Source organism: Drosophila subpulchrella, unplaced genomic scaffold, assembly GCF_014743375.2.
Source record: "Drosophila subpulchrella strain 33 F10 #4 breed RU33 unplaced genomic scaffold, RU_Dsub_v1.1 Primary Assembly Seq35, whole genome shotgun sequence".
Classification (NCBI taxonomy): domain Eukaryota; kingdom Metazoa; phylum Arthropoda; class Insecta; order Diptera; family Drosophilidae; genus Drosophila; species Drosophila subpulchrella.
Genome location: NW_023665574.1, coordinates 314,113 through 330,915, shown reverse-complemented (window position 1 = coordinate 330,915; position 16,803 = coordinate 314,113). Strand labels below are relative to the sequence as shown.

Genomic DNA, 16,803 nt, shown 5'->3' with positions numbered 1-16,803 from the left:
CTGTGTGAGTAGGCCGTATGACGTAAGTTGGATAGATCTCAGCTTGAAGAGGATATAAAGTATTTTTTTAGATTATTTGTATTTAAGTGGCTACTGATGGTATTTATTGGAATTTATTTACAGGTACTTATATCTTTTTACTTATCATATTTTTAAGACTTTTTGTTCCAGTAATTCCTATCAAAGGAACCTTAGTAAGGCCATGTCAAGGTTCAGTGGCGCCTTACAGCTCACCGATATAGATGACTTTATCACGCCGTCACAGGTTTAATACTACATAGTATTAGCATATACATATTTGCGATGTAAATGTACATTTTCAAATATTTGAATAAATAGATGCATTAAACCCTTGCAAACCGTGCCCATAGATAAGATGACGTCGAAGACTTGGGCCAAAATCACCTTACGGGGAGACAGCTACTTTGAGAAATCTGTGGGGGGAAGTTTTTAAGCTCTCCGGATTATTCTTTCACAATCTGAAATGCTATTGCAGAGTGGTAACCAAAAACTTCAAAAAGTAGAAATCACTCTGCAAGACTGCCTGGCCTGCTCAGGGTGTATAACTTTCGCCGAAGGCGTTCTGATCAACCAGCAGAGCCTGGACGAGTTTCTCAAGGTCCTTTCTGAGAACTCAAAAAATAAGGCCTTTGGGGAGTGCGATAAATTGCGTGCCATTGTGGCTACCCAGCCATTACTGAGTTTAGCTCATCGATATCAGATGAAGGCGGAGAATGCTGCGCGCCATTTAACAGGGTACTTCCGCATTTAAGGAGCCGACTATGTTTTGTGCACCGTCAGGAATTTATGGACAGGTACCGCGAAAACAATTTATTGACCATGCTAAGCTCTTCTTGTCCGTGGTGGGTATGCTATGCAGAAAAGACTCATGGGAACTTCGTACTGCCTTTCGTTGCCACCACCCGATCGCCGCAGCAAATAATGGGAGTGCTAGTAAAGCAATTCTTAGCCGACAAGCTGAATATTCCTGGATCGCGAATCTACCATGTGATAAGAAGCTAGAGGCCTCCCGTGATGACTTCTTCAGCAAACTGAACAATGCACAGGACGTGGACTGTGTAATCACATCAGGTACTGAGAGATAACCAAAACGTTCGACCTGAAAATAATGTAACTGTCGAGGAATCACTAGAACCTTCCTCTGTCGAGGAATCACTAGAACCTTCCTCTGCTTCAGGCTGCTCTTCGGGCTGCTCCAAACGGAAACGTTTTCTGGCGCGTGGCATCTTTTCAGTTTGGCTCTTCAAATACGAATGCTTTCCCTTGCGTCCCCTTTTCCTTTCTCGCTAGCGTCACTCGCTACTTTCTTCTACCCTCGTTCTCGCATTCCAATACACACACTACTGAGAACTTCCCGTTATTCCTTTTTGATGCGGACACCTGCATCCTTCTGTCTCGCTCACACCAGTGCACAGACTAACGTTGACAACAGAAACTATTGCCTCTATTTGAACAGCCAAAGGAACAGCACAGAAGTACATACATGAAAACGAATGGGAAGCGAAAGACAAATCAAAGCTAACAGTTGTTATAACTTTAATTGGCCAACTAATCTACGACTTTTCCTGACTTTCACACGTCCTCGTGTGTTTCCAACTTTTAAGCATTACAAAATATTATCTCCCAATAATAAATAGAACTAGATGTGTACCTTGAAGTTTAAGCAAAACAACTATATTTTTATTAATCAAAAGCCTTATAAACTATTAATCTGTGAATAACAAATCAAATTTAGCATTTATGCTTTCTTAACATTTTTCGTCAATAACATTATTCTTTTAAATTCAAAAGTTATACAGAATTCTTAATTCTTAACTAGCAGATCGAACTTACACTTCCTCATATGTTAACAAAGGACAATACTTTTATTATTTTAAGCCTTGAGATCCGGACTACCATCAATTCAAACAATATTCATTTTCCATTTTCATTTGCTTCTCCAATAAGCAATCACATTAACAGTTTTCATTTTACTTAACAATTTAAGTCTTGTCTCAACGAACCGGCCAACATAGCACACAGCTGTCTCGATTATAAACAGATCAATCGACCAACCGGCCAACACATAGCACACAGCTGTCTCGACTATAAACAGATCAATTGACCAACCGGCCAACACATAGCACACGGTTATCATTTACATTTTCTTATTTCATAAATCATCGCAGCCATTACCGGCTCGATCAACATCATCTTCATCCATGACCGCCTCGTCATGCTCTCTGGTAATCCCCTTCTCAGGCATTTTTCGTAAAAATTCGTTAGAATATTTGTAAGTTCGATTGCCCTTTAACGCTTTTAATTTATATCGATCGCCTGGTAATAGCTCAACAACTAAAAATGGGCCTTTAAACTTGGGGTCTAGTTTTGTCTGGTGTCGCTCCTCATTCTTGAGTAAGACATGATCCCCAACTTTATGCTTAACAATAGTGGCTTTATTCCGATCGAATCTTAATTTGTCATATTTGGAATTTTGTTCCATATTGTGCTTAGCTATATTTCTGATTAGATTTACATCAACTACACTCTCGTTTTCAGCAACGGGTACAAGACCAAATGGTCTAGCTTCTTTTCCAATTAGTAACTCTATTGGACTAACTTTCGTTACCCGATTGGGAGTGCAATTAAGAGCCAGTTGAATTTCATACAAAGCGTCCTGCCAAGATCCCTTGCCCGTTTCAACCGCAGTTAGCATAGATTTAAGAGTACTCATCACTCGTTCGACCTGGCCATTGGCCCGGCTGGCGCCAGTTGCGATCAAATGTAAATCTATCTTTTGCGCTGAGCGAAAGTCACGAAACACAGTACTAGCAAAGCTACGTCCCTGATCAGCTATCAAACGGGAAGGAACCCCAAAAATTGATACTAAAGACTTCACTGATTTGATGCAGCTTTCAGAGTCTAGTCTAGTGGTGTGAAACAAATGGAAGAACTTAGAAAATGCACCTATTTGAACGATTATAGATTCCTTTTGGTCAATTTTACCACTAAGCTTCCCTGTGATATCAATATGAACTGTATGAAACGGGACGCTCACTTTCGGATTGGGATGCAATTCAGCTTGTACCTTGCCAGTCGGAGGCTTAGATAACCTACAGGTAATGCAATTGTCAACGAATTTACGGACATACTTTGACATTTTGTCAAACCAATAGTACTCGTACATTTTTGCAAGGGTCTTTTCCCAACCGAGATGCATAATTGCCTCGTGAACGTTGTTAACAGCAGACCACCTAAAGGGCTTTGGAATATTAGGAAGACAGTGAGTTTTCCCATGTCTTTGAATTTTCCTATATAAAGTACCACCACGTAACTCAAAGGTTTTCGCTATATCCTCAGGAAGTTCTTCATTGCGCAATTTGGACACGATAGATGATGTTTCTTCATCTCTTTGCTGCTCTGCCAGCAACCAGTTGTCGGTAATCTCTGTCAAGTTTATACGCTTTTCGGTTATACCTTTTGAATTTTTACGATCTTCCAACACTGGGTTTCGAGAGAGGAAGTCCTCATGAGCCATTCGATCACCTGGTCTATACTCAATATCGAACTTAAAAACCTGCATATACGACCACCACCTTTGCACTCTAGGAGTTAACTCGGCTTTGGTTTTGGAAGCTTTGAGCGAATTACAGTCCGTATACACCGTAAATTGACGACCATGCAAGTAATGACGGAAATACTTCATGGAGACATATACTGCGAGCCTTTCCAACTCGTATGAGTGGTAGCGTGATTCGGCGGGGGAAGTCTTTTTGCTGAAATACTCGATCACTCGAGGCTTGTTCTCGATCCTGTGCAATAAAATGGCCCCATAACCATCAGCACTTGCGTCGGTGTGAAGCTCAATCGGAAAAAGTGGGTCAAATATAGTGAGCACGGGTTCATTGGTCAAGATAAAAATGACTCTTTGTCGTACTTGCTCGTAATCCGGGTTCCACTCAAACGATATGCTTTTGGAAGTTAAAGCATACAGAGGTTTCAACAATTGTGAGAACTGAGGGACAAGTTGCCTAAAATAAGAAACGAGACCAATAAACTGTCTCAGCTGGGTCACAGACAGTGGGGGTGGCAAAATCAGTCAATGCTTTTATTTTTCTTGGATTGGGTCTTATTTCACCTGCCTTAACTTCAAACCCCAAATATTCAACACAGGACTTAAGAAATGAGAATTTGGTGATATTAAAAGAAAATCCGGCTTTAGTTAGGGTTTGCAAAACTACCTCAAGTCTTTCTATAGCTTAGTCTTTGGTACCTGCTACTACCATAACGTCGTCCATGTAGACTATTACATACGAATGAACAAGATCACCTAAAGCACAATTTAAAGCTCGTTGAAATACGGAAGGGGCATTCTTTAACCCAAATGGCATGGCAACAAACTCATACTGTCCGTCCGGAGTAACGAACGCTGTTCGTTCGATCGAATTCTGATGAATTGGGATTTGGTGAAATCCGCTTGCCATATCTATGCAGGTGAAAAACTTAGCACCACTTAGTCTACCTATCTGGTCCGAAATAAGTGGCAACGGATACTTGTCAGAAATAGTGTTCGAATTCAGTTCCCTATAATCAACACAGAGACGGTCAGTTCCATTTTTCTTCTTAACAAGAAGCATCGGGCTTGCAAAGGGGGAGGAACTTGGTCTTATAATATTCGCATCCAACAGCTGTTTAATAGACATTCGCACTTGTTCTTTTTCTTCCACGCTCAATCTGTAAGGTCGTCTCTGACACCTTACAGATAAATCCACCGTTGCACTCCATGATACTGCATCCGCGCTTGCACGATCAGGATTAAAGTTCGGAAGTACAACGGTAACTGCGTCCTTCGGGGCGCGCTGTACTGCTTTTATAAGTTCCAAGAAAGTACGATTTTGTGATTCCAAAAGCAGCTTCAGATTATTTTCGCTTTCGGTTTGAGGCCTGGGCAATCCCACTTCTGATGTCGAGGAATCACTAGAACCCTCCTCTGTCGAGGAATCACTAGAACCTTCCTCTGCTTCAGGCTGCTCTTCGGGCTGCTCCAAACGGAAACGTTTTCTGGCGCGTGGCATCTTTTCAGTTTGGCTCTTCAAATACGAATGCTTTCCCTTGCGTCCCCTTTTCCTTTCTCGCTAGCGTCACTCGCTACTTTCTTCTACTCTCGTTCTCGCATTCCAATACACACACTACTGAGAACTTCCCGTTATTCCTTTTTGATGCGGACACCTGCATCCTTCTGTCTCGCTCACACCAGTGCACAGACTAACGTTGACAACAGAAACTATTGCCTCTATTTGAACAGCCAAAGGAACAGCACAGAAGTACATACATGAAAACGAATGGGAAGCGAAAGACAAATCAAAGCTAACAGTTGTTATAACTTTAATTGGCCAACTAATCTACGACATAACTTATATGCAGTTGAGGTTGAACAGATGTTGACCGAGCACCAGCGAACACTGGCGGAATACGACCCCGATGATCTGGACTGGCCCTGGTTTGAAGTAAGACCAGAATTCATGGTGTGGGCCCACGAGGCGACCCTGTCTGGTGGTTACGCAGAACACATCTTCAAGTTCGCTGCTCGAGAGCTCTTCAACGAGGAAACACCGGAAGAGCTTGAGTTCAAACATCTTAGAAATCGCGACTTTCGAGAAATAATTCTTGAAAACAATGGCAAGGTCGTCTTAAAATTTGCTATTGCCAACGGCATCCGGAACATACAAAACCTGGTTCAAAAACTGAAGCGTGTAAAAGGTGCACATTCCCATTTTGTAGAGGTTATGGCATGTTCTTCAGGCTGTAATAACGGAGGAGCACAGGTACGACCCATAACCGCGCAGCATGTTCGCGAGCTTACCCAGCAACTAGAGGAAATGTACCAGAAGCTTCCACGATCCCAGCCCGAAAACGCTTTAACAAAACACATATACAACGACTTTCTAGACGGCTTTCAAACGGAAAAATCCTATAACCTGCTTCACACTAGTTACCAGTTCAGTACATCTGCGCTGAGAGCGCTTTCTGGTGGCAGGTACTGAAGGGCGATCGCGCTGTTTGGTTGTGAACTGGGATGACTCCGATCGCACTGCTTGGTGGGGAACTTGGGCTGTCCCGCTTAGAACGCTCTCTGGTGGCAGAGCGAGGTACTGAGAGGGCGATTGCACTGATTGGTGGTGAACTTGGATGACTCCGACTGGAGTTGGCTACGGGGATTCCGCCGGACGTGAACGGCGCGGTTTATCCGGGTGAACTCGGAGTCTACGGGGGTCCTACACTCCGGATATTCTCGGAATCTACTCGGTTTCTACACTCCGGATGTTCTCGGAGTCTACGAGGTTTCTACACTCCGGATATTATCGGAGACTACGAGGGTTTTGCACTCCGGATGTTCTCGGAGTTTACGAGGATTCTGCACTCCGGATATTCTCGGAGTCTAAGAGGATTCTGCACTCCGGATGTTCTCGGAGTCTACGATGATTCTGCAATCCGGATATTCTCGGAAACTACGAGGATTCTACACTCCGGATGTTCTCGGAGTCTACGAGGATTCTACACTCCGGATGTTCTCGGAGTCTACGAGAATTCTTCACTCCGGATGTTCTCGGAGACTACGAGGATTCTATGGTGGGAGCTCTCGGCCGAGATGCGCCGCGTGAATGCGAAACCAAACACGCGCCGTTGATCTGGGTCGAGAAAGGGTAGTAGAAGGAGGAGGGGGGTGTAGGGGTAGAACTAACACACGGGGTTTTTAAGTTTAAGGTTTGTATTGGCAATTGATAAGAATAGGGGGGGCCCTGGCTGCTGCCCTCACAATGGGTATGCTTGCTTAAGTGTATTTTGGTGCGCTGGTCGGTGTTGCGCAGATCGACAAGAGCCTAAAACACTAAAGGAAAAGGTGCAGCGTCGGGCGCGGGTTCGGAGACGCAAGGCTGACTTGAGTCCCCGGCGGATCGGCGCGTATCTTGTCACATGTGTGTCGGTAGTGGCGTGCCGGAGGGATGCTGGGACACACGTCCACTCTCGGCGAAAAGTCAAAACGGGAGAGGCCGAGCTTAGGAATCAGAGATCGCACTTCAGTCGAGCGTTGCGCTCTCTGAACCATTTCCCCTCTATCGGTGATGCTATCGATCGCGGGCCTCACGAGTGCGATAACGCGTTAGGGGTGCGTGTCTTGTCTAGGGTGCGTGTCTTGGCTCTAAATTAATACTAGGTTAATTAGTTTCCTTAGTTCCTATTATCTTAATTCATAACGTTGAATTTCATGTCCAATCTTAAAGTTAATAGCGAAACAATGACTATGATTACAATAAACTAAATATGAATGAATAGGATTTGTGCGCCCTTGATTTAGGGCGTTACAAGAGATATTGGTGGTCAAAAATACTACTATTTTAAAATATAAATTGATTATCTAATGAGATAATTACCACTTTGGAGCTGATTCGTCTCAACATTTTAAGTTCAAAAACTAACTGCTGAGCCGATCAGGTTGACTTTTTAATAAACCGTAAAAATAATGCCACTTTTTGCTTTTAAAATCTTTTTATTGCGAAGAAGAAACCACAATTAAATTGAAGCGTGGAAATAATCATTAAATTACCCATTTTGACATTTTTTGTAGTATTGCTTTACCATACACAGTGATAAACTTAAATGTTGGCACGATTGACATCTTGAACTTTAAGTGCTCTTTTTTTATACCCTTGCAGAGGGTATAATGATTTCAGTCAGAAGTGAAGTGAAGGAGATATTTCCGACCCCATAAAGTAAATAGATCATCAGACGAGTCGATCTAGCCATGTCCGTCTGTCCGTCCGTCTGTCTACGCAAACTAGTCTCACAGTTTTAAAGCTATCGGGCTGAAAATTTCCCAAAAGTCTTATTTCTTTTGCAGGTAGTATATAAGTCGGAACTAGACGTATCGGACAACTATATTTTGTAGCTCCCATAGGAATATTCGGGAAAAAATACCAAACAAATTTATATCTGGTGTTTTTAAACATATAACCACCTATGCTTGGAAATAATTAGTTCTGAATTTCGAATTTAATTTTATTAAAATCGAACGACTATATCATATAGCTGCCATAGGAACGATCGGAAAATTGGTGGGAAAATAAAATGAAACAAATCATAGCTTCGGTGTTTTTTGACATATTATCTTATACTATTGGGAATAACATTTTGTGTATTTTTAAGAATTTCGAAGTAAATTTTACAAAAATCGGACGACTCCAACATATATCTGTCAAAGAAACGGTCACAGAAATAGTAAAATAATTGTTGTACCCTTGCATTTAGTATAGGACCGTCCGTTTCTACGCAAACTAGTCTCTCGGTTTTAAAGCTATCGGGCTGAAACTTTCCTAAAAGTCTTTTTTCTTTTGCAGGTAGTATATAAGTCGGAACCAGCCGGATCACAAGACTATATCTTATAGCTCCCATAGGAATAATGGGAAATAAAACTAAAAAAAATTATATCTTTGGTTTTTTTTAACATATAATCACCTACGCTTGGAAATAACATTTTTAATTACTTCTGAATTTTGAATTTAATTTTATCAAAATCGGACGACTATATCATATAGCTGCCATAGGATCGATCGGAAAATTGATGGGAATACAATATGAAACAAATCATAGCTTCGGTGTTTTTTGACATATTATCTATCTATACTATTGGGAATAACAATTTGTGTATTTTTAAGAATTTCGAATTAAATTTAATAATAATCGGACGACTCTAACATATAGCTGTCAAAGAAACGGTCAGAGAATTAATGAAATAATTATTTTAAAAAATTTAGCTTTCTTTGCATTTGATCGTATTTTTTTCTACTCTGGGATGTAGAATATTTTAACTTTTCAGCACTACGAATTTAGTTTTACACAAATATCACTGAAGCTGAAACAATCCTTAAAAATTTAACATGGTGTTACTAACATTGATTATTTCTTATAACTGCAAGGGTATACAAGCTTCGGCTTGCCGAAGTTAACTTTCTTTCTTGTTACCTTTATAAATGTATAATAATGTTATTCAACAAAATTATTTTGAATAAATGGAACAATCCAATTATTTTTGTTTCACTGAATTATCTCTTAAACCTATATTTTTTAAATTTATATAATTTTATTATTATTTATAAATATATAATATTTCAGGACCAGGGTCAATTGTATACAAACATTTGTGAATAGGTGCCCTGAAGCCGTTTTTATACCCGTTACTCGTAGAGTAAAAGGGTATACTAGATTCATCGGAAAGTATGTAACAGGCAGAAGGAAGCTTTTCCGGATGAACGCTGAGATCTTGAAAACTATTAGAGCTAGGCTATTGAGATTTGGCGTGCAGATTCCTGAGCTTCTTACGCAGCGCAAGTTTGTTTCAGTAGAGTGCCACGCTTACTCTAACGCCCACAAACCGCCCAAAACTGTGGCTCCTACAGTTTTGATGCTAGAATAAAAATTTTAACTGAAATGTATTGTTTTCATCAATACCTTTCGATTGATAAAAAAAAAGTTTGCCACGCCCACTTGGGATCTCAGATTTATATTCCGTAGCCTTGTGCGCAGCGCAAGTTTGTTACGCAAATATGCCACGCCCACTCTAACGCCCACAAGCCGCCCAATCCTGTGGCTTCATGCTAGATACAAAATTTTAACTGAACTGTACTGTCAATACCTATCGATTGACCCAAAAAATTTAAAAATTTGCAACGCCCACTTTAACGCCCATAACGCTTAAATCTGTCTACCGCCGATAGGTGGCGCATTTCAATCTCGCTTTTCTGCTTGCATATCTCCATTTCCCTTTGGTCCCTTTAGCTGAGTAACGGGTATCTGATAGTCGAGGTACTCGACTATAGCGTTCTTCCTTGTTTATTGTTGAAAGCCTTTTATGGCGTTCTAAAGGACTCTAAGCATGCAAAGCACATAGGACGATAAAAAGCTTCAAGTGGGCAGGGAGGGAAAAAGATCACATAAAAGGATAATGACAACCCTCAGATCTACTCAGCATTGCTCTAAGTTTAGTATAAAAAGGTCCTGGAAAGGATAGTTACCCAGTAGCCTTTCGAAAGGCCATGTCAAGTGCTAGGTACAAGATTTTTGCAGCTAAAACAAACCAATGTTACAAACTGCATGTTTTTCGGTGGCAGTGCCGCTAAATCATATTTTACCCCAGGGCGGAGTACCCCGAATGCCACATAAAACATCGATAACTACGCTGTCTCACATTAACAAACTATCTGTCATTACTAAGAATCAAACATAAACAGAGGTAAGTAAATACAATTTGACGGAATAATTGCTTAATTTTGGCGGCTACCGTTGACTTAGCCAAGCGCTCCCCACCCCACCAAGAATGCTCGTTGGATTCTGCTGGGGCATTACCCGTTCTCGGTCGGCTGAAGCCGCACCCTCTCCCCCATAGGGGCAACTCACACATTTCGGGTTTTACAGACATTTAATAAATACGGTGAGTATAATCATAAACTTTCGCTGCGTACAAGGCTACAGAATCTAAATTTGAAATCCCAATCCTCTATATGTGATAGTTTCCGAGATATCCGCGTTCATATTTACATTTTTTTGAAGTTTGTGGGTGTGGCAAACTTTTTTTTAGGTCAATCGATAAGTTTTAATGAGTACAATGTATTTCTGCTAAAATTTTTATTCTAGCGTCAAAACTGTAGGAACAACAGTTTTGGGCGGTTTGTGGGCGTTAGAGTGGGCGTGGCACACTGACGAAACAAATTTGTGCTGCGTATAAATTTTTTGAATCTGCATGCCTAATCCCAGTATTGCAGCTTTTATAGTTTCCGAGATCGCAGCGTTCATACGGAGAGACGGACATGGCTAGATCGACTCGGCTAGTGATCCTGATCAAGAATATATGTACTTTATGGGGTATTCCCTGGGGGGTTATACTTTTCGACAAGTGTGGTTTACCCTTTTACTCTACGAGTAACGGGTATACATCTCTCGCGAACAAGTTATGAAATGCTTAATAATATTATTGTTATTACATTGTCGGCACGAAAAGAGAAATCGTTTACAATTATTTTGTATTTTGTACGTGACGTCAGATGTGAAATTTAACGAGTTTGTGGAGAGATTAAAAAAAATTTAATCAAGTATTTATCAACAAACATTATCGATATAGATATTGGAAGAAGATTAACTCAACTACCCAATTTCTTTACCAATTGTAGAACACACAAGAAAAAACTTCCACTTCGATATTCATTAAATGGTTTATTTAAGTTCTTTGTATTCTTAGAAAACACCAATTATGAAATATAAAGCAATGGTGACACATGTGTTTAAGATTCAGTAAAATGAAATTTTTATTATTATGTATTCTTTTAAAAGTTTTTTTTTGGAAATGATCCCTGCAAAAATTTACTATTTATTTATTGTAATTATTGCGGATCTAATACTCATTTCGAGAAGAACTGTTCCAAGAAACGCGATCAAGAGAATAACAAAAAACCTAGTGTAACTTAAAAACATTCGGCCAAAGAGCTAGTGGGATGGCTCTGAGGGCGCCGAGCTGAAGGCTACCGAACGGGTCGCAGGTTGCGGATAGCGAGCGCCCTGGTTCTCCAGGGTAGCTACGAATAAGCGTGGAAGTTGGACACGGCCCGGCTACCGCCAAGCCCCCAACACGAAGCGCAAATAAGTAGCCCCGGACAGTCAGCGGGTATCTGCGCCGTAGCAGTACCGACGTCGCGCTTGTGCTGCCGCCTCCGACAAATAGCTCACACACACCCCTTCCCACACTCTTTGAACCTACCTCTTCCCTACCCACACAACTCATCTCACCCCGGGCTGGACTAAGGTGTCACTCGTACCGTGCCGAGAGTCAATCTGGCTGGGAGCCCGAGTCATCAAATAACTCAGTCTCAAACGGTGAACTCAGGCAAGTGGCGACCGCCTGTTCTAAGTCAGCCTTACCCGGGTACGGCGGATCTCTGCCCGGGTGGACCTGTCCTTTCTCCGCAGCTCGTGGGATTTAACATGGAGAACTCAACTAACACTAAACAAAAAGACTGCACAAAACGAGAGCCCGACACTCTTATAAAGTCGGAAGTCGTAACCAACGACGAAAGAAAGAGCAAGATCACGGCTCTGACTACCCCAGTCCACGTGACGTCTACCCCTGCCAAGGCCAGCGAACAACGCAGCCGGCTAAGCCCAACTCGCCATAGCGACAAGCCCAAGCCTCCCACCAGCGTAGGTGTGGCTAACCAGCCACTCCAACCTGAGGGGAGCGCCAAAGCCGGTCTCGTGGTGAGTACCAGGGCAAAGGAGTTCAAGAGGGTTCCACCTAACCAGGCTGGACCTCTTGAAAGAAAGAAGGCTTCTAGGATCCTCAAACGGCTGGCCACCAATCCGATACGTGAGGATCAGACTTCGAAATTGGATTACCAGAAAATCCAAGAGCACATAGCCTGGGCGAAGGCAGTTATCCCAGATTTCGACATCGCTATGACTACCAGCAACAAGCGTGAGAGGTCGATGGAGTCAGCTCAACCAGCGAGCAAGAAGGCCAAAGTAACCAACCGCGGCACATGGTCGAGATCCTTTGCGGAAGTGGTAAAGGATCGGAAGACCATTGGAGTCATCGACCAGAGCGATGAAGGCGGAAGGATCCCAAGAAACCATTGGGGTCTGGTTAGACGGGCCCTTGCGACAGTGGCCTTGAAAGTGCTGGACGAAAACCCAGGACCGCCACCCGATTGCACAGATGCAGGGTGGTACCAGGGCAACGTAAAGTTGATCGCCTGCGAAGACGAGAGATCGGCAGCACTCTACAAGGCTGCAATTGACAAAGTCGGCGAGGTCTACCCCGGGGCCAAGCTGGCAGTTTGTGAGGCTGCAGACATCCCGTCTCGACCGAGAGCGAGGGTGTGGCTGCCGTCTGAACCATCGGAACCAGAGGCTATACTCAGCCTGCTGACCAGGTTCAACCCAAAACTTCCAACAGACGGTTGGAAGGTGGTCAAGGTGGAGAAGACCGAGCGAGTCACCATGAGCGTGGTCATCCTCCTAAACCAGGCATGCTTGGAACCCCTCGCAGCCCAGCAGCACAGAGTGAACTACGGGTTCGATAAGGTGCAGCTTCGTATTTATGACACAGACAAGATAGCGGCAGACAACCTGGCTGCCTGTGCGTCGTACGAACCCCCGAGCGACGACGAACCAGATCACGAGGAGGCCACCCTCACCGGCTACGTGTCAACCGACTCGGAGCTGACGGAGAGCCTGAAACAGCTGTGCACCCAGGACACAGCCCGACCAGGGCGCTCTGTCCTCCAGGACATAGCGGAGGAAGCGGAGGGAACCCAGCCCGACCCCAGTCCCAAAGATGGTGCAGTTTCTGCAAATTAATCTGCACCACAGCAAGGCAGCATCCGCTGCCCTCCTCACCCGCCTGGCAACAGGCAACATAGACGTAGTCCTCATTCAAGAGCCATGGATTGTTGGTAACAACATCTGTGGCTTATCAACCCCCCTATACAACCTTTTTTACACCAAGGACAAGGGTAAAACCAGAACCTGCATTCTTACAAAAACACACTTTAACACATTTCTTATTCCACAGTTTAGCGAAGGCGACCTTACCACGGTCAGGCTGGAGCTAAGCGAACACACCCATCACACCATAGCATCATTCTATCTGGCTCACGACCACGAAGGGCCACTACCAAACACCACTACACAACAACTCATACACACTCACTCATCTAAGGAACTCATCCTGGGTGGGGACGCTAACTCTCACCACACGCAATGGGGAAGTACAAACACCAACGAAAGGGGTGAGTTACTCTACGATTATCTCCTTCAATCAAATCTATTCATCTGCAACAAAGGTAATGACCCAACTTTCATCACTAGAAATAGGAGGGAAGTACTAGACATTACTCTAATATCTGATCCCCTACTTAACCAACTTGAAACGTGGAAGGTGGGGATCGAACACTCATTCTCAGACCACCGGTACATAGAATTTACAATAAGTCTAGACCATCCTCCAGCCGAGAACATCACTAATCTAAGATTAACCAACTGGGGATACTACAAAAATCTTCTCAGCAGGAACCTACTCGCTCCCCCGACACGCATACACAACCGTCAAGAATTAGATAACCTAGTTAACACATTTACTGATATCTGCGGGGAGGCCTTAAAAAGGGCTTGCCCAAGTAGAACAGGCAAAACAAAGCACAAACCCCCATGGTGGAACCCAACCCTGGCGAACCTTAAAAGAGAGTGTAGAACTTACTTCAATAAAGCTAAATATAACAATAGCGAATCCTCCTGGAATCTATATCATTCAAAACTAAGCCTATACAAAAAGGAAATAAGATTATCAAAACGAAGAGCCTGGGCTAATTTCTGCAGTAACATAGAATCTACTGCGGAGGCATCCAGACTCAGAAGAATTCTAGCTAAAGCTCCAGCTACCATTGGCTATCTTAAAACCAATGATGATGGCTGGACGGAAAACAGTCAGGAAACCCTTGAACTGCTGTTAGACACACACTTCCCTAACAATACCCAGGTAGTGGAGGACCTCCACATAGAGGAGAATCTAGACGACCAGAGTATTGCCAACATTTCAAACCCTGACCGCATTCAGTGGGCTGTTAACTCTTTTAAGCCCTTCAAATCACCTGGCCCAGATGGGTTCTTCCCGGCCCAGCTACAACGGACATTAGATATGTCCCTTCCCTGGCTGACAGCCATCTTCCACGGCTGCCTTGCTCTAAACCATATTCCAACAAGGTGGCTGGACGTTAAGGTAATTTTTATACCGAAAGCCGGCAAGCCCTCCCACACCAACCCAAAGGACTTCCGCCCGATCAGTCTCTCTTCCTTCTTGTTGAAGACCCTGGAAAGGCTAATTGACACCCATATCAGACTAACCATCGACCAGAGCCTACTCTCTGACGCACAGCATGCGTACCGTAAGGGTAGATCAACCGATACCGCCCTCCACTCTCTAGTGTACAGTATAGAACGAGGCTTCCAAAATAAGGAATACTCTCTTGCAGCGTTTCTAGACATAGAAGGCGCCTTCAACAACGTCACCCCAACGGCGATCACTGGTGCTCTGACTGAACTGGGCATTGAGCGGCCCATAGTGGGACTCATACACACCATGCTAACCAGCAGGGTAGTGCACTCCACTATGGGATCGGCCCTCTCGACCAGGAATGTCAGTAGAGGAACCCCACAAGGGGGAGTACTCTCACCTCTTCTATGGGTTTTGGTGGTCAACAAACTGCTATCACTTCTAGAAGAGGCGGGCACAAAAGTGGTAGCCTACGCGGATGACGTGGTTATCCTACTGCAGGGCAAATTCCCGCAAACCCTTTGTAATCTGATGGAGACAGCCCTATCCACCCTTTCCCGGTGGACGGCTGGCTGTGGACTGGGAGTTAACCCGGAAAAGACCGAACTAGTTCTCTTTACAAGGAAGTACAAGATACCAATTCTAGTTCCCCCAAAACTACACCAAACGCGCCTAACCTTCAGCAACCAAGCAAAGTACCTAGGTGTCATTCTTGACAAAAAGCTCCTCTAGACTGACAACATCCTAGATCGCACACGCAAAGCGGCCATAGCCCTCTTCGCTTGTAAAAAAGCCATAGGGAGGAAGTGGGGTTTCTCCCCCATGATAGTTCACTGGCTATATACTGCAATAGTCAGGCCCATTCTCCTCTACGGAAACATCGTTTGGTGGCCTTCTCTAGATAAGAACTGCAACCTCCGGATCCTTCACAAGATCCAAAGGAGCGCAGAGCTCTGCATCAGTGGGGCGCTGCGCACTACCGCCACTGAGGCTCTAAACACAATTCTCGATCTCCAACCCCTGGACCTACTTGCCAAAAGCTGGGCATCTGCAACAGCGCTGAGGCTCCGTGAAGCAGCGGCATGGACAACGGGCTCCACGGGTCACTCCATTATCCTATCAAAACATTCACCCCTACCACGTTATACAGACTACGTCCCACCCATAGTCAACTTCGAAAGAGGATACAAAATTCATATACCCACCCGTTCAGACTGGGACAACCTCCCACATCAATTCGTAAACGCCGTCAACATATACACGGACGGCTCCAAGTTTAACTCCCAAACAGGTGGGGGAGTCTTCTCCCCCGAATTAGACATAAAAGTCTCATTCCGCCTACCAGACCACTGTAGTGTTTTCCAAGCGGAAGTGATGGCAATTCAGGAAGCCACTACCCACCTGAACACGTCTGTACATAAGGACAGTGATATCTTCATATTCTCGGATAGTCAAGCTGCCCTCAGGGCCCTCGACTCCTACACAACGAGCTCAAAAACAATCTCTGAATGCCGCAAATCTCTTAACGAGATGGCCACTCATCTGAGAATCAACCTCATCTGGGTGCCTGGGCACCGCAACATTGAGGGCAACTGCATAGCAGACGAGCTGGCAAGACAGGGGACAACCGCCGATATCCTTCGTGATAAGGACACGGTAGGGATGCCCATGGCTACCTGCAAGCTCCATCTCAGGCAGAGATTGTATACTCTTTCCAACAACCGTTGGAACTCAATCTCAACATGCCACAATTCTAGACTCACATGGCCAAACTATAACACGAAAAGAACAAAAACTCTCCTACAATGTAGTAGGGAGGACATCTCCACTCTCCTAAATGCCCTCACGGGCCACTGTCTTATAGGGACTCATGCGATAAGGCTGGGTTTAAGTAACCACGACTTCTGCCGCAGCTGCAAGGAGATAGA

At 44.0% G+C, this 16,803-nt stretch overlaps 1 pseudogene; it reads left to right on the top strand.

The window, feature by feature from the left end:
* The first annotated feature begins 202 nt into the window (after positions 1–202).
* Positions 203–6,044, top strand: LOC119559718 (annotated as a pseudogene).
* The last annotated feature ends 10,759 nt before the right edge of the window (positions 6,045–16,803 follow it).